Source organism: Gymnodraco acuticeps, unplaced genomic scaffold, assembly GCF_902827175.1.
Source record: "Gymnodraco acuticeps unplaced genomic scaffold, fGymAcu1.1, whole genome shotgun sequence".
In the NCBI taxonomy this organism is placed as follows: Eukaryota; Metazoa; Chordata; class Actinopteri; order Perciformes; family Bathydraconidae; genus Gymnodraco; species Gymnodraco acuticeps.
In genome coordinates this window covers 738,587-757,685 of record NW_022990700.1, presented here as the reverse complement: position 1 = coordinate 757,685, position 19,099 = coordinate 738,587, and the positions used below count along the sequence as shown (strand labels likewise).

Genomic DNA, 19,099 nt, shown 5'->3' with positions numbered 1-19,099 from the left:
CTTTATAGGCCTGACAATAATCACACTGTCTCTGAGGTGCAAAGTAAAACACAAAACACAAATGAAGTTCCTGTTAGACTAGAAAACTATTCAGTGTGCAGGTCTTTGTGTTACAATTAGGGCTGTCAGTCGATTCAAATATTTAATCGCGATTAATCGCATGATTGTCCATAGTTAATCGCGATTAATCGCACATTTTTTATCTGTTCTAAATGTACCTTAGAGGAATATTTTTCAAGTTTTTAATACTCTTATCAACATATGAGTGGACAAATATGCTTTATGCTAATATTTATTATCATTTCAACAATGACAAATATTCTCATGAATATTAAACACAACAACCTCTGAACATTACAAATATTCGCCTCAATTCAACCTGGAACCTCTCTCATACAATAATACAATACAAATGGTGTGTGTGTGCGCGTGTGTGTTGGAGCTATGTGCAACTCAAGGCTCGAACGGGAGCTGCCTGGACGCTGCAATCATGCAATCACTATCCGTGCTGAGTGTGCTGACTTTTCGTACAATGTCCCACTGTCTGGCTTCCTGCATAAAGTCAAGTGCTCGGCGCAGTTGTGGCGAAATGTCGCTCCTCTGTTTTCATTTAAACATCTCCTTAGATCCGTTAGCGCAGCTAGCTAGCACCAGATGCTAACAACAACAATGCACGTAAGGTCTCTCTCTCGCTCGCTCGGGCCACACATACACACACCCTCCCGGTCCTCCCAATAGCCAGTCGGTGCCTGCCGGTGAGCGTGGAAGTGTGGTCTGCCACAAGCGGGCGGCAGGAGCGGGGCTGTCAGCATCAGCTTGTAGATGGTATTTTAAACTCGATGCGCTCTGAAACTACGGGGCGGCCGAGGAAAAAAATACACATGCGTTAATCGCGTTAAAATAATTATTGGCGTTAAAAAAAATTGCGTTAACGCATTATTAACGCATTAACTTGACAGCCCTAAAAATGATGTATTGTAAAATATGTTACACATGTCAAATAATCAAAATATAATATGCTAAATAAACAAACAAATAAATAAAAATTACAAATTCACTTTGTCTCAATAACTATTTACATTCCACTCCCTATCATCACATAAGGTTAGCCTATTAGCTCCTACTGGTTTCCATTTACAGTGCAATCCACCAAACTCATGGTTAATACTGATTACAGCCAGACCACTGAGGCGTTCCTGAGCCATGGTTGACCTCAGGTATGTTTTCAAGAGTTTTAATTTGGAAAAACTCCTCTCGGCTGAAGCTACTGTTACTGGTAGCGTTGCACTGATCCGCAGAGCAATACACAAGTTGGGATATATTTCGGTGAGCTGCTTTGTGTGTATGAATTTCAACAACTCAAGAGTTGTCATGCTCTTTGATGGCAAGTCAGGTACATTTTCCAACTCCTGAGCCAGCTCCTTCCCATCCAAATCAGATTGCGCTCCATGGCTTAAGGTGTGTGCAAGTGCCTCTGCTTGCTTCATCAGCTCTTGGTGTGGCAGGTCTGGGAAGTTGTACAGAATGCCAAACTTGTCTTGCACATGTTTAAGAGTGGTAAACCTCTCCTTTTGTGCTGACACTGCAGCATCCACCACCACGTTAAAGAAGGTTACCTCCAGATTTTGCAAGGCATCCCTCAATGGCTCATCAGGAGACTCATATGAGAAGTGCCTCTTTGTTGACTTCAGCCGCTTTTGCACAAGGACTGCGTCCACATTCATGTCTTCACACATGTCCTTGGCTGATGTTTGTGCAGCCACAAAGCCTGTGGCTCTAGGATTCGAGAGTTTTTTCAGTATTTTTCAGTAGACTAACTGCTACATTCAGTTGCATTGTTTGGGACTGCAGGAGTTTGCTCACCTACTGAATTTGACTTAACACATCATACCAGACCACTGTGCACAGTGAAAAGCGGAATGATCCCACTTCTTCTGCCAGAGACTGGGCTTCAATCCTGATGATTGGGTCTTTGGCCTGGTTTCTCACCTCACAGCTGCGGCTTCATATCGCAGAGGCTCCACAGCTTTCACTCTGCTCTCCCACCTGGTTTCTGACCACATTTTGAGTGAAAGGTTGACATGTTTCTTGAGGATGGCCCATCTCTGTGTAGAGGCAGAAAACAGGCAGTATAGCTTCTGCACAATGCCAAAAAATGACATGGCATATTTGGAGCTTTTGGCAGCATCAGCAATGACCAAATTGAGTGTATGTGCCCCACAAGGCACAAACAAAGCTCTGGGTTCAACTGCAGTAGCCTGGCCTGTACTCCCTTGTTCTTCCCTCTCATATTTGCACCGTTGTCATATGACTGTCCTCTGCAGTCATCAAAGGCAATCTGCAACTCCTCCAGCCTCTTCAAAATCAGGGCGGACAAACTTTCACCAGTGGACTGCTCTGCTACTAGGAATCCCATGAAGTGCTCTTTAATCTGGGGGTCTTCTTCCAGTGTCACAATTCTGATGACTACTGACAGCTGTTCAGTGTGGCTAACATCCGGGGTGCAATCTAAACTGAGGGAAAAGTACTTGCATTTCTTTATTTCTTGCACTATTGTAGATAGAATCTTTCCACTGATGCGTTCAATCAACTCATTCTGAATGGTTTTGCCCAAGTAGCTGTGGTGGGATGTTTGACTTTTAATCTTGTTAGTGTGGTCTTTCATCACTGGGTCAAACTGCGCCAAAAGCTCAACCTCTTTCAAAAAGTTTCCATTTGAAGGAGAGTGGAGTATTTCTGTCTTTCCTCTCAATGCCATATTTCGCCCTGCCAGAGACTACAATAGCAACCAGTCGTGTCAACACTGCTCTCCACCGACTCTTCTCTGCCTCAAGGAGGGCCTGCTCCTGTTTGTCTATTGTTGTACTTTGTTTTAATCGAACTGCCAATTCTTTCCATGACGCCAAATTGTTCAGGTGTTCCGGACTATTTTCATGGCTGGTCAAAGCAGCACTTGCATTTTTCCAATCCGACAGTCCTGCATTTGTTAAATGAATTTGTTTTGGAGAGAAAAGTTGACAACAAAAACAAAAAAGACTGTTCTTCTTTTTTGAATATGTCACCCAACTTCTTTTGATCCTTTCTCCATTTACTAAGGTCCTGCTGAAGTACTGGTGGTGGCAACTTCTCCCATCATCTCTCCTTCGGAAAATGAAATCAGGTGTTATCTGATATGGTCCTCTCTGAACAAACTCTGTCCTCATTGTGTCAGTGAGATGTGAAGGGCAGTCAGCAGGATCGGTTGGTAGTGGATCGTCTGTCTTTGCTGCATCTGGAGGGCATGTGAAGCACATTTTCTCACCTCATATTCACAATATCTTCACACATACAAACACACACACACACACACACACACACACACACACACACACACACACACACACACACACACACACAACCCCAATTCCAAAAAAGTTGGGACAGTGTGTAAAATGTAAATAAAAACAGAAAGCAATTATTTGAAAGCATGAGGACAATTAGGTTTATAGCTAAACATCTTTACATTCATCAGGCACACACCTGAGAAGAGTGTATGGGTGGAATCTGTGGTGCAATCAGGATGAGATGCAGCAGGCTGGTCTGACGTTCCTTGCAGTGGTTCTGGGCCTATACATATATAGAGAACACACAAGAGCAAATATATTGGCTGGATTAGAAATGGCACAACAGTCATTTTTACATTCAATTATTTATCATCACATCAGGAACATCTATTGACATATTGTACTCACCAAAACAAACAGGCACAGTGGTCAGTGGCAGGGTGGAATCAGTGGTCATCTCATCAGGATGAGCAGCTTGCTGTTCTGACATTCCTTCATGTGGTTCTAGGTCTATAAATATAGAAAGAACACACAAGAGCAAATATATTGACTGGATTTCACATTAAATTATTTATCATCAGGAACATCTATTGACACATTGCACTCACCTGAGGAAGCCGGCACAGCTGAGCTGCATGGCTGTTCCTTGTCAACTGATGCAGCAGGTGGTCCCAGATATTTTAAAAGTGAATCTAAAATGATATAACAAAATGTGTATTATTAACATTGAATAATTTCCATTTGTTAAATGTAGCTATTATTTAGTTGGTAAGCATTTGGACAGCCTGACAGGTCTGATTCAACTAATCAAGAGCTATGCCTATCTTATTACAACAGTTGAATCAGGTGTGTTAGTTCTGGGTTGGAACGAAAACATTCAACAGGACTGGAGTTGAGAACCACTGAGCTAGTTAGCTAACGATAGCGCACATTATGACAGGGTTGAATTTGGCAAATGTTTGACTCGGATAGTCAATGTGCTTTTTGAGGTAAACTTAACGTTAGCTAACGTTACCAACTAACTAACATTCCACCACACTGGCTAGCTCGCTACACCAAAACTAACATTGTTATTATTACTAATATTTCTATTTCATGACACAACGAAAATAGACTTATGACAGTTCAGGGCTCGACATTATAAATGGCCCGCTGGCCCGGAAGCACTATTTACACACCCCGGGCCAGCATAACGTACTTTCCACTTGCCCGCTCGGGCCACTAAAAATATTGCTTTAAAAAAAATGTGTCCTGTGGTATTGGTATTTTGACAAGCAATTAAATCGTTTCGTTTATTAACGCTACAACATAGCGTTTCGTGAGTCGGTTGTCGTTGTTGGGTGAAAAGCAAACAGCTGTTTGCTGCGGAGCGCAGCGCGAGCAGACTCCTATGAGGGGGAACGCGCTCGTTCACTACAGACTATCGCGCCACCTAACCATTCGCCAAAATGTTTTTAATACCACCGGTAACCGGCCAAGCGCCGTGCAAAAAACTATCTTCAAATAAAAGAAAGTTACCAGAGGAGTTCAAGGAGAGTGACAGGGAGCATGAGAATAAGAGGGAGAGAACGTTTCAGCCAGCTTGATCGATGGAGTTGGCTTCTAGTGGTGCAGGACGCGTCCTAAAACTCTTTTATAATCTATCAATTAGATTTATGATTCGAAAATTATAAAAGTAGGGTAGACATGTGGAGATTATCCGGCTGAACAAAACGTGCATTTATCAAACAGGTTTGTTTTCCACAGGCCTTATTTACAGCTATTTTCCAAAACCCTGTGGAGAAATCCCATTGCTTTTTTGTCGAGGAAACCATCAGCTTACTTCCTGGTTTTAGGACGCGTCACTGCACCGCTCTATATGATGCCAATATAAACAAGGTCTATTGTCGGCTCTGTACATCAATGCCGACCTATGCTGACAAGTAAGTGAAGAGTAGAGAATATAAAGGTATTGGCTATAGGGAAATGTCCCAGCAGATAATGAAGGTTCTAATCTATTACATTACATTACTAACTCCTAATGACAGGAAGGCAGAAAGCGCATTATACAAATAATAATACTCATAATAGCAGACATTTTTTAACAATGACTACAATATCATTATTTTAATAAACCAAATATGAACAATTGAGGAAAATGAGGAAGAACTGATGATTCAAATGTTGTAGTACAAGTAGTAATGTAGTTTGTGCATACATTACTATTGCAACAAATGTGTTCATTTTCTTCATTATTAGTCGATTTTTTTTGGACGAATGCTCCGGGCCAGTGGTTACAATGGTGGGGCCAGTGATAATACAATTCCACCGGCCCGGAGGGCCAGTGTAATTTTACCCTTAATGTCTACCCCTGCAGTTTAGACTGAATGGCAATAACAAACGCTGGCTAGCTAACGTTGGCTTGGCTAACTAGCAAGATTACATGATCCATTCGCCAATATTGATAATACAATCAAAATTGCATACCTTTCACCTTGGCACGTTTCTCTTCTTCTTCATTTCTTCAGTTTTTATACTGCGCCCCGGATGGCTTTTGCCTCGTCATAGTTCTCTAACGTTAGTCTTTCTTTCCTCAACGCTCAATTTTATAAACACTTGACCGATAGCCATCAATGCACAGCGCTCTAGCATGTTCTGACTGTGAACACCTAAAGCCGAGGCTCTTACGGCCCGTCCACACAGCGGCGTGCGTTGACGCTTGCCGGCGGGCGTGTCTGACACTCGACCAACAACCAATCACATGAATCTCCTGCCCCTGACACACAAGCAGCGGTTGTGCTAGAGCTTGTACTGGCATATGATTCGATTGGCTGACGCTTCTGCCGAGGCGTCAAAAGTTGAACATTGCTCAACTTTTGCAGCGAGCCAGGCCAGCAGCGAGCCAGGCCAGCAACGCTCCGCGTCGCTTCCCACGATGCAGTTTGGCTAAAAGTGACGTCACCCCATTCAAAGTGAATGGGCAGAAGCGTTGGAAGCTTTTTTTGTTGTTGCAATTTTTGGCGCCCCCCTCTGGGTGGCGCTCTAGGCAACCGCCTATATCGCCTGTAGGAAGCTCCGCCCCTGCATACAGTAACCTAAATAGCAAACTAACTATCTAACGTACAAGGATGACCTTATTTTAGCAACCTCGCACAGAAGCCTTTTGGTATACAGTAGCATCCCACTTAATGTTTTACACTCTTGGATGCTACGCATAGCATCGTTAGCACAGATGGAGCTACGATTGCTCAAATGCTAACCCAACTCTAAACATTCATTAACGTTAGCTTAATAAAAACACCAGTAACATAACATAAAGTACGCAGGGTTGACTTACCGAAGAAACTGCATTCATGGACGGTCTGTTTCAACCGCAGATAAATCCTATATTTGCAGGACGAATAGTCCACCAGGAACCAACACAACAAACACTGCCGAGTTCAAGTAGTGTTCTCCTCATGAGCTGAGCCGCTGTAGCATCACGGAGCTAACGGAGCTAGGAGCAGCAGTCCCGTTGTCATGAAGGGGGAATCTAACTATATACAGAATATGTTTTTGTAGATCCAGGCTAGAAACATGTTCATTTTCTTATGTTAAGTTGGACATTTTAACATAGGGTCTACGGCAGGGTCGGCTCTAGAACAAATCAAATGGGGGGGCAATCATTTACCAAGGGGGGGCACACACTGCCGTCAACAACCAACACACAAACACCAACGCAACTTCAATTTAAAAAAACATGCTGAAAAGTCTATTGTCTTTCACACACATTGCAGGGTGTAGTGCTATTGTATAGCGCACCTATGACTTGTGCATACATGCACGGTTGTGGCACGACCACCAAAACAGAAACATATAAGGACAGAGGGTGTCGTTTTCTCATACTGATATTCTGCACAAACTGTGCTGTTGTATTTGTTGTAAAGTGTCTTTACTGTAGGTTATTTTTTATTATATGTACAGCACTTTGGCTCGACCAAAAATCGTTGAAAAATGTGCTATATAAATCAAACTTGATTTGATTTGATATGGACATAGGCCACCATATAAAAAGTGTGCAAATGTATTTAGTATCCTATCCATGTGAACATGTTTTAGGTGGGAGTGGACCTAACCTCCTCTCGGAGGGTCTGGGGGCATGCTCCCCCGGGAAGATTATTTTTAAAATATTGAAGTTAAATGCATCAATCTGGTGCACTTTGAGAGAAAAATGAAGAGATCTATGCATAGCCTACATCTCTCAGCATCCATATGAAACAGAACTGTACACAGATTTACTTTTTCTTTATGGATATTTTACTAATCATTCCCCTTTTAAACTGTATTCTTGTGTTACTGTCCTATAGTATTTCATACCCGTTTTTCATTTATTCTCTCTTTAACAACTATAATGATCATATAAAGGTATTCCTCGAAAATACTTACATAAATGGTGACCAAACCGTTTGAGACCCACTGAGATAACTTACACTAAAGTGAACTATCTAAACACTGAGAGAGTCCTTACCTCACTGAGCTGACGTTATAAGATCCTCTCAGTCTGACAGGAGAGGACTCTCCTCCACCTTGGTGTAGAAACAGCCCTTTATATCCGTTAGCATAGCTAGCTAACCAGATGCTAACAACATTCCACGTTACCACTCGCGCACTCACAAAATGTGCTCGTGCCACACAGAGCCGAGCTTGAATGAAACACAGAGACCCATGTACTTGTACTGTACTGTATATCATATTATTTTCGATGGCTTTACTGTATAATCAGTATAACAGATGAACAGATCGCCACTGGGCTTTCATCTAAACACACAGCCACGTAATGATAACAAACAAAAGGTCGGGGGTCATTGGTCAAGCAACACACCAATCAGAGAGCAGCAGTGAGCACAGCTCAGGCTGTGTTTTATATTTGTATTCTTTATTTCTGATGTATTTCACAAAAAAAAACCTTTAGTAGAAACGTTTTCACTGAAATGATTAAAAAAAGAAAAAAACCGCAAAGTGGCAAGGCTTGCCAACCCTGCGTTGGGGGGGCACAGTGACTCATTTGGGGGGGCATGGCCCGCGAATGACCCCCCATGACGCCGACCCTGGTCTACGGGAATTGCTCCCATCTGCATCCATCGCCTACAGTTTGCAGCATTGGGCTTCACCGCACAGTCCCGGGGTTTGCCGCTTGGCTCTGATAGGCCAGAAGTCGGTTTGATTGCATTAGGGCTCGATTGCTTATTCTGTCTGAGTAGCCCGGATGATGTTGCATCGCAATTTTTTACGTTGAATTTTACACACCGAATTTTTTGACATCGAATTTTAAACACCGAAATATTTGACGTCGAATTTTTTTCACTTGAATTTTTGGGATCTGAATTTGAACATTCGAATTTTTTTAACTTGAATTTTTACATTTTTATTTCACATAGATAAATTCGGAGCAAAACAAATTCAGATTCATGATTTTCAAAGTAATTATTTTCAATGCTATAAATTCGGTGTCTAATACAATTAGAATACTTCTGTCTCTTGTTTGCTTCCATAGTTACAGACAGACAACAAACAATATGGCGCACCGAGTACAGGTAATTAACGTATTGTGGTTTTAGATATAATTACATACTATTTAGGTTCTCGTTTGTTTTGTCGATGTGGCTGTTTAGCGCAGTGTAATTGTGTTTATTTTGCTATATATATATATATATATATAGGCGCTATATATATTTTATTATTAATACATCATTGGAACGGTACCTCCAGTATGCCTACATGACAAGCATTTTTATAATATACAGTAAACATATCTTTGACTTATTGCAAAATTATAAAATGAAATTCACCCCTGCTGTCATTCTGGCTTTCACTGTTCAAATGAGATGTCAACCATCAAAATGGGATAAGGGGTTCCAAGGGGTTCTCATACGGATAGGTTATTAATTTATTTGCCTAATAGTTGCTTAAAATGCTACAATAACATGCCATATACTCTCTCAGCCACCGTAGACGGCGTAGTAGGGGGTGTGTCGTGTAGTGTCGTCAATTCGCTTTTCATCTGCCATGCCTCTCAGCCACCGTAGTGTCGTGTCAGGTGGGCGCAGGCCCGGTTCTACGGGGGTGCATTGCACCCTCAGTTGAGTAGTTATGCACCCTCATTTGAAAAATTAAAAGTGAAAACAATTTTTTTTATTAAAAGTGAAAAAAAAAAAAAAAGTGAAAGATATTACATATATAATAATAACAATAATAATAATAATAATAGTAAGAAGAAGAAGAAGAAGAATATAGTTGAAATAAAATAAATTGTAATTGTGGTTAAATAACATTGTCTGCTGCATTTATTTGGTCAATTTAAACGGTAGCCTAAGTAACGTTATTATGTCAGGTGTGCGTGACCTGTGCCAACACAGTCTCACTCCCTGAACGTCCAGGAGCGACGCTTGGTAAGGGTCCTATGCAGCGGCGCCGGATTCATTTCAGAAGTGGGGGGGCCAAAAAGTGCGTGTGTATGTGACAGCCTACTTGCCAACCCTCCCCATTTTCGCGGGAGACTCCCGTTTTCCTCCCGGGGTCATATTTATCCCGCATTTCTCCCGATTTCTGACTAAATCTGATTTGTTTCATTCTAACATAACGTACCAAATGTTACTGTTTCCACTCGGACTTCAATACAGCTACACCATTGTTTGGTTTCCATGGTAACGTGTCTCTTTAGCGCGAGCAAATGAAAGTCTGAGAGGGTGTTCAGGAGGAAGATAGTCAGAGAAAACAGAACAAGAATGGACAACTCAACCCTCTGCTCACTCCTTTCCTGTAAATTAAACTATACAGACCAGCCCACACATCATTCCATCTCTTCTTTTTTCCTGCTACGCTCTTGTTTGACAAGCTGAATGTTGACTGGTGTTTGACTGAAGTAAGCTCTGTGAAAAGTTCCAGTTATTAACTCGGTATTTAAAAAGCTGTCATCTCCACATTTGGAGAAAGTTACAAGCCGTTTGACAGCAGCACATCTGCATATTTCACAGAAGGCTCGTTTAGTGGTTTTGCAAATAATTAACCACTCTCTGTTTTTGTACCATTCTGCTTTGAAGTAGGCCTACCTTTCTTTGCCCAAATAAGCTTGTATTTGCCCGTCACAATGTCCCGACAACAAACCTCCATGCAGTCGGAACCAGCCTGTTTCGGTTCAACGATGCCAGCGGCGGCGGTTTTGACAGCCTCTGCGGCCGCAGAGCTGCTGCTGGTTCATCTGGCTGCGCTGGCTCTATGGTTGAAGGACCAGGCTCCGGAGTTGTGGATGTCAGGGATGTGACATTCAAGTTGTTGAATTTCAGCTTAGTTTGACTGTATTTAGTTTTCTTATGCGCCGGTTCTTCTGACATGTTTGCAAGTTTATCTATCTAGGTTAACGCCTGACACACACTGAACAACGTAACACATAACATAAACAATGTAACAAATAAACACATCTAAGCTTTGTTATTGGTTGTAATGTACATGGATACATTTGAATGGTGTGACAATGTCCTATTTGATTGGATTAAAATGTACATATTCTTCCTGTTATGTCTGCCTGCTGTATTTTACCTAATGCAAAGTGACCTGCTCCATCGAAATCAGTCGCATTGATCCGAAGACACATTTTGAGTTGTATACACTGTTGGAAAGAGGAGATTCCTAGCTTTCTAATGATATCAGGATTGTTTTTGTACTAGGCTATATTAAGCAAAATATGTCACATTATATAATGACTGTCACCGAGTCATCATTTTGAGAAAAAGGCCTTAAAAGTTTCCTCTTCTCTAATCTGATTGATTATTAGCGGAGCAAATGATCAAAGTAGTATGGAGGGAAGATATTTTCGTTTGGATTACTGGTCTGGAGGAAGCTCGTGTGGTGTGTGTGTGTGTGTGTGTGTGTGTGTGTGTGTGTGTGTGTGTGTGTGTGTGTGTGTGTGTGTGTGTGTGTGTGTGTGTGTGTGTGTGTGTGTGTGTGTGTGTGTGTGTGTGTGTGTGTGTGTGTGTGTGTGTGTGTGTGTGTGTGTGTGTGTGTGTGTGTGTGTGTGTGTGTGTGTGTGTGTGTGTGTGTGTGTGTGTGTGTGTGTGTGTGTGTGTGTGTGTGTGTGTGTGTGTGTGTGTGTATTTGCGTTTGTTTCCCGGGGAAAACTCTCAGGAGAAACACCGGCTGTTGTTATGCTTGCTGTGACGTCAAGTTACTCCGTTCTCTGCTTGTAATTATGCCGTTAAAAGCTTCAAAGCTGTATTTATCATCTGAATTTGCCGAAACAAGTTTAATATTCTGAAAGCCAAGACTTTGTTTATTTGAAATCAGATGAAAACAAACTGTAACGGACCCTGCGGTGTTATCTATGATTACTATGCCTTACATTCATAATGTCAGCGGAGGGAGGGGAAGCGGCGCTGTGGAAGAGCAGAGTGGCGAGTGAGAGGCGAGCTGTGTTCTTCCCTTTACAAGCTTCAAAAATGTCTGTAGCTAATGAGATTGAATATAACAATACAAAATAACAAAATATACACTGATCAGATGGCGATCTTTTTAGATGCGACTTTAGAGTAGAGGGGAATTATTGAAACGGGATGTGTTCCGCGGCATCCGCTGCTGCGAAAATGTGGGGCAGGGCCGTAAAGTGGGGGGGGCAATGGCCCCCTGGCCCCCCCGCTTCCGGCGCCCTTGGTCCTATGGCGTGCAGATGTGACGTGCCGAGTCTCCTCTGAGCGTTCATCATCTGCAAGGTGCTTACACGGCAGTCAATGATGGACATCAGAAAATGGTTAAAACAACCAGCCCTTATCGCCAGCAGTAACACTGCATACTGCAGGTAATAACCAACCTGATCTCACCAGAATGCGTGACTCCACCACGACTCCTTAACACCGCATTGCGTGGTGGAGTCACGCGTTCTGCTACATTTGCGTGTCGGCACCACGCAAAAAAAACCCAATGTAAAGTGAATGAGGCTCTTTTGTCGTGGTGCACACACGCATTTCTACAACGTCCCACAGTGAGCTTTTATACTATAAAACGTTTTTAAAATCTACTTTATAGCTTGTAGTAACTCACGGGAGGCTTCTTTTATTTTATTTGTATTCATAATCATCTTTATTTTTCGTCAGAATGTAAAAATTACATTAGTTACGAATTTTTGTTCTCAAAAAACAGTGCATTGTGTGTAATACAACTGTGATTTTTATTAAATTAGTTAGTTTTTAAGGAAGGCCAGAGCTTCAGCTGTGTCAAATAGATTGTTCCCTTTAGTTAACGTTATTTAAAAGATAATGATCATGTCCCCTTTATTGTATTACGAGCGTCCATTCCCATTGGATAACGGAGAATTTTACACCCGGAAGTAAGTATTCTCCTTACTGTCGATTGATTTTACAGTGATATCTGAACTACTCATCAACTCAAAAACACCAGATTATCCTTGTTAATTACACAACATTGATTGGTTTAAATTGTGTACAATGCTTTTGTATTTTCCCCCTTCGATTCGGAGAAACGAATATTTTTTCGGAGTTTTTGGATGGCAGAATACACTACCCAGAATCCTCAGCTATCGTTTGGGACTACACCATGTGCTTAGCTTGACAAACCCCGTGATCAGTCCTCAAGCTCTGTGATTGGTTGACCTCCAACTGCATTCCATATAAAAAACGTTTCGTAAAAGATAAATCATACTTTATTCAGCAGTGCTTGCTTTACTCTTTGAAAGTTATCACATGAATGCATTGTAATAAATGGTTTGGCTGCATTAAATATTACACATCTGTCGTAGTGTTATTTATCTACAGAGATCGGGCCTCAAAATAGATCGGAAACTATTATTTTACCGTTCTGTTTTAATTTCACAATAAAGTTAGTAGTAATAATTTGTTTTGATATTATTGTTTTGTATTAACTACTAGACCGCTGGGTTAAGACCATCTTTTCTGTGTTGCTGTGGGTTTTTTCCATCGCTTTTATGTTACAAATATCAAAACAATAACAAAATATATCCGTTGTCAACTAAACCAAAAACAGCAGTATATTTTATTTTGTTAACACTGTAAACTTGACAGCTTTTTAACCCAAACCACCTACTGGTTAAAGCACGTTATTACACGTTTAGAGTAATTGCAATGCAGGTAGATTATGTTGCTTTTTAATGACTGTTTAAAATGCCTTTTTCTTAATGTCTTTCATTTTTGTAAAGTACTTTTGAATGTGTTTGATGAAAACATTTAAATATTAAGAATACATACAAAATAGTGGGAAAGTAGAAGGTCAATGATATAAATATAGAATAGAAAATATCAAGAAGATACTGTAAATAATATCTACAACAAAACAGTTTAGTGCCTGATAGGAGGATGTGCAAAACAGACAAACTAATAAGGCTTTATTTAAACATTAAAGAATACTTTAGGCTAAGGTCTTCTTTTAAATAAGAAAAAAGCTTTGGGGGTATCTATCTACAGATACATATTAAGCCTGACAAAGTACTTAACGTCTAATATATTGTATGGTTTGTTTTGGAACTTGACAATCAACTTTCCTGCAATGTTAACTATGTTGAAGCACTTATTTTAACCGATATTATACATCTTTATTATACTCTTATAAGATGTTAGATAGAATAATACATGTGCAGAATATGACAGTTTAATGGTGGAGGTACACACATATTGATAGATGTCTTGTAATGCACTGTTGAGGAACCTGTGACCCAAGTTTTGCATTCATTGCATAACTACACCGTAGTTGTGTATATGATATGTCAATAAACCTTAGAAAATCTTGAAATCTTGAAAGGGATGTGCAAAATATCAATTATATACAGTCTTTAATGAACGATTAGAGAATAACGAGTAATGAATATGCTTTATACGGATCTGCAGATAAATGTTTAGTCTTCTCAAGCACCAACTATCAAATATCTCTCCTGATTGTTGGCACTTGACAATCACCTTCACTGAATTTTACTCAGGTGTAACTAAAGTCTGATTTAAGGGTTGTTTATATTTCACATCATTAATCCAAATCTGTAAAGTAACTAAAATAAATGTAGTGGAGTAAAAACACCACGTTAACCTTAAAGAAAGCCCTCAGGATTATAAAAGACCCCCATCACCCCAGCCACAAACTGTTCTGTCTGCTGCCGTCTGGCAGGCGGTACTGCAGCATCCGGACTAAAACCACCAGACTCAGGGACAGCTTCATCCCACAGGCCATAAGACTATGAAACACCTGAACTTAGAAACAACATCCATAACATTCATCTGGCTGCTACTTAGAAATTATTTATCTATATATCATATTCACAATGTAGTGACTGCTTTCCAATCTGTATATAGACTCTTATTGCACTATTTTTTCTGTGTATCTGTTTTATTGTGTTGCACTGTTTGAGAAGCCTGCGACCTAAGGGGGGGGGGGGGGGGGGGGGGGGGGGGGGGGGGGGTAGGACACGTTCGATTCTTGTTTTGAATAGTGTGCCGTCGATGGGTTTCATTCCATTTCAAGGTGCTTTTTGACGCTCCGTGTAAACTTCGCGCACTGCCACTCCAACATCCAATCACAGAGCTGAAGGACTGATCACGGGGTTTGTCAAGCTAAGCACATGGTGTAGTCCCAAACGATAGCTGAGGATTCTGGGTAGTGTAGTGTCTTCTGCCATCCAAAAACTCCGAAAAAATATTCGTTTCTCCGAATCGAAGGGGAAAAATACAAAAACATTGCACACAATTTAAACCAATCAATGTTGTGTAATTAACAAGGATAATTTGGTGTTTTTGAGTTGATGAGTAGTGCAGATATCACTGTAAAATCAATCGACAGTAAGGAGAATACTTACTTCCGGGTGTAAAATTCTCCGTTATCCAATGGGAATGGACGCTCGTAATACAATAAAGGGGAGATGATCATTATCTTTTAAATAACGTTAACTAAAGGGAACAATCTATTTGACACAGCTGAAGCTCTGGCCTTCCTTAAAAACTAACTAATTTAATAAAAATCACAGTTGTATTACACACAATGCACTGTTTTTTGAGAACAAAAATTCGTAACTAATGTAATTTTTACATTCTGACGAAAAACAAAAATTATTATGAATACAAATAAAATAAAAGAAGCCTCCCGTGAGTAGTAACAAGCTATAAAGTAGATTTTAAAAACGTTTTATAGAATAAAAGCTCACTGTGGGACGTTGTAGAAATGCGTGTGTGCACCACGACAAAAGAGCCTCATTCACTTTACATTGGGGTTTTTTGCGTGGTGCCGACACGCAAATGTAGCAGAATGCGTGACTCCACCACGCAATACGGTATTAAGGAGTCGTGGTGGAGTCACGCATTCTGGTGAGATCAGGTTGGTAATAACAGTTCAGATCATGGGGACATTACGTTTCCCGCGGCCACTGTCGTGGACACTAACGTCCTCCCGCCCGACTTGCCGGCTTTGCCCGCCTCGCCCACGGAGGCGGAGCAGCTGCAGCCGTCTTCGTTGCCCCAAACACCGCCACCCCTCGGCGGTCCGCAAGTGCCAGAGGACCTCGGCAAAACAGAGCCTGCCCAGGTATATTTAAAAAAGTACCCAACTCGCCTGTACAGTGGGGTAAGGCGCTCATTTTGCAGCTCATGGTTTCAAAACAGAGATAGGCTGGAATAAAAAGATGCCATCTTCTGCTATGCATGTAGACATTTCGGTCTTAAAAGGGGAGTGATTTGTAAAATATCCATAAAGAAAAAGTAAATCTGTGTATAGTTCTGTTTCATATGAGATGTATCCAATCCATAGATCTCTTCATGTTGCTCTCAAAGTGCACCAGATTGATGCTTTTAACTTCAATATTAAAAAAAAAAATCTTCCCGGGAGAGCATGCCCCCGGACCCCCCTAGAGGAGGTGAGGACCCCCCTAGATGGTGTTAAGCCCACTCCCCACTTATAAAAATAGCACTTTACCACTGCACCCTCTCTAATCTCAGATGCACCCTGAGTCATTTTGTTCTGGAACCTGGCCTGGGTGGGCGTGTCGTGTACCGTTGTGTACCGTCGTGTACTGTCCGCGGCCGCAGCTAGACCATATTGCGGAGTAGTGGCCTCTGTGGCAGATGCCGGAAGTACTTGCCACTGCCTGCAGATGCCATGAAATGAGCCAGGCCCTACTGCGATGTGTCCCATTATCATTCATATCACATCATATCACATCATAATGTATCATATATTTCTTTATCTGAGTCAGCTGAGCCGTATCTGGCTGTGCAACACTCACAGTGTCACATACTGTATGCATAAGTATTATTTTAGTATTATTTTATCTTCCCACATATTAAAAAAAATATTAAATAAAAAAATATATATTTAAAAAAAAAAATTATTTTATATTTTTATTTTTAATGAACAAGGTAAATATCATACAATTGGTATCAGTAAAATCTATAATCTACAATAAAATCTCGTTTAAAATTGTGTTACGATGTCTAAAGTTACTGAGAAGTCACATGTTTCCTGCCTGGCCTTGCCCATGGCATTAGTTTATCATTACCGGGCGGAGCCCCCGAGCCAAACAGCAGCAACCAGCACGTTGCAAAAGTCTCAATAGTAAACTGTGCCACCGAAACATAATTTCAGCCAATCAGCGCCGTCAAATATTTTGGTCACGAGGGCGCTCACGTTGGCGCCCACGTTGCTTACGTGCGTTGACGTGAGTTGTTTTTTAGACTCGTGAGTGACCAAGGTGACACAGAAGTTGGATGAGAATGGCGTGCAGGTGGAGTCGCCGGACCTCGGTCCGCACCCAATTCCGTGCAAGAGCTACTCTCCAATCCTTTCGAAAGGAGAAGTTTGGGAGATAAATTGATACTTAAAGACCTTGGACCGGACCAACCCGATTTGTATATATCACAGCAAGCTCGTGAAAAAGACAAAACGTATCAAAGAGGCTTCTCACGTAGCTGGTACACCAGAAAGGCATGGCTAGCTGGATGCAAACAGGTAAATGCTATCTTTTGTTTCCCATGCTTGCTCTTCAAACAGCCGGGGACAGATACGATCTGTTCAGAAACTAGACAAAAGTTAAACAAGTACAAACCACAGACTGTCTGTGTCATGGAGAATACAGTCGCTGGTTTATTTATGTCTGTAGGCCTATAGGCCGTTGTTGTGAGTGTGGACGGTCGGAGCATATATAACGTTAGCTTAGCCAAGCTCCATTCAGAAAACAAGCATTCTAAAAGGTTTTTCGCCTGCAGACTTGTCAAAGCATTAATTCATGGTTTTTACTAACCGGTATCAGTATGTTGTTACGTCGGCATAATTTAGAAACGTGTATTACAATTTAATCACGGTAAAATATGTTCATTTTGTTGTAGTTGTAGCTCCCGAGCCAGCGCGTCTTGTTTGAATGATGCGAGTAAACACAGCTGGCAGCCGCGGTGAAACTCGAGCGACTAGAGCGAGGCGATAGGAGCGTTTAGAGCGAAGCGAATATTCACATCGCGTCCGGTCTGAACGCAGCATTAAAGCAAGCTCCGCACTGCACTGGAAACGCGCCAATTACATCACCAGAAGTCCTAATTTAAGGGGTCATTTCTCCCAAAAAATAATTTTTTACTCACGATATCAACAGCCCCACCAAACATATTTTACACCAGCCGTCACTGCCCCCAGGTTAGGTTGCAGGCTAACGGTACGTCCACACAGCAGCTTTTCAAAAATCTTGAAAATCTTGGAGCTGGGCGTGTCTGAAAGCTTGGGGATTTCGCGACCAACAACCAATCACATGAATCTCCCGCCCCCGACATACAAAGCAACAAACCCCGGTTCTTCTCCACTATTTCTTTAAACATTTATGAGATTAATGTCTATGGTGCTATTTTATGCTACATTCCATGCTGGCTAATGATACTGTCTATGCTTGCTAGCAACGAAGTAAACTAGCAACGAAGTAAACTGGATATAAAATCCCCAAACAAGCGAAAACCTACCAGTTTCACCCACTGTCTCTGCCACCTCCCTCCATGCCTGGTTCCTCCGGTTTGTATCCCGGTAAGTAAATAAGGACTGGTCATAAAGAACCGGGTGATTTGCTACCGCAACTAACTTCTCCTCCATTTTTGTTAGGAATATAGAATGAACTGCGGTCTGGCTCTCCCAGCTTGCACGCGGTTTGATTGGCTAGCGCTTGAACTGTCAGATTTGCATAAACGGATCTGATTGGCTGTCGCTTCTAGCTCAGCCTCTTTGGAATCCTGAACATCCTGGAAATCCTGGAAATCTTCGCCTCGCCCCCCCACAATGCAGTTCGGCGACAAGCGAGGGAAAGTGACGTCATCCCCATTCAAAGTCAATGGGCGGAGACGAGCTGGAAGCGGTGGACAAATCGCCAAAAGCTGCTGTGTGGACGGGCCGTAACGGCCCGTCCACACAGCGGCGTGCGTTGACGCTTGCCGGCGGGCGTGTCTGACACTCGACCAACAACCAATCACATGAATCTCCCGCCCCTGACACACAAGCAGCGGTTTGATTGGCTAGAGCTTGTACTGGCATATGATTCGATTGGCTGACGCTTCTGCCGAGGCGTCAAAAGTTGAACATTGCTCAACTTTTGCAGTGAGCCACGCCAGCAACGGTCCACGTCGCTTCCCACGATGCAGTTCGGCTAAAAGTGACGTCACCCCATTCAAAGTGAATGGGCAGAAGCGTTGGAAGCTTCAACGCACGCCGCTGTGTGGACGGGCCGTAAGAGCTCAACTCAGTGAAAGCACTGCCTGCTGACCAATCAGAGCTCAGTGTGCGGAGTTTAAAGC

At 41.9% G+C, this 19,099-nt stretch overlaps 1 long non-coding RNA gene across 1 annotated transcript; it reads right to left on the bottom strand.

Moving 5' to 3' along the window:
* Positions 1-845: 845 nt before the first annotated feature.
* Positions 846-4,445, bottom strand: LOC117556046. The gene is made up of 4 exons (XR_004570487.1): positions 3,932-4,445; positions 3,732-3,833; positions 3,520-3,606; positions 846-3,271 (listed from the first exon to the last, which is right to left on the bottom strand). It is a non-coding gene; the product is annotated as an uncharacterized LOC117556046 (long non-coding RNA).
* Positions 4,446-19,099: the final 14,654 nt, after the last annotated feature.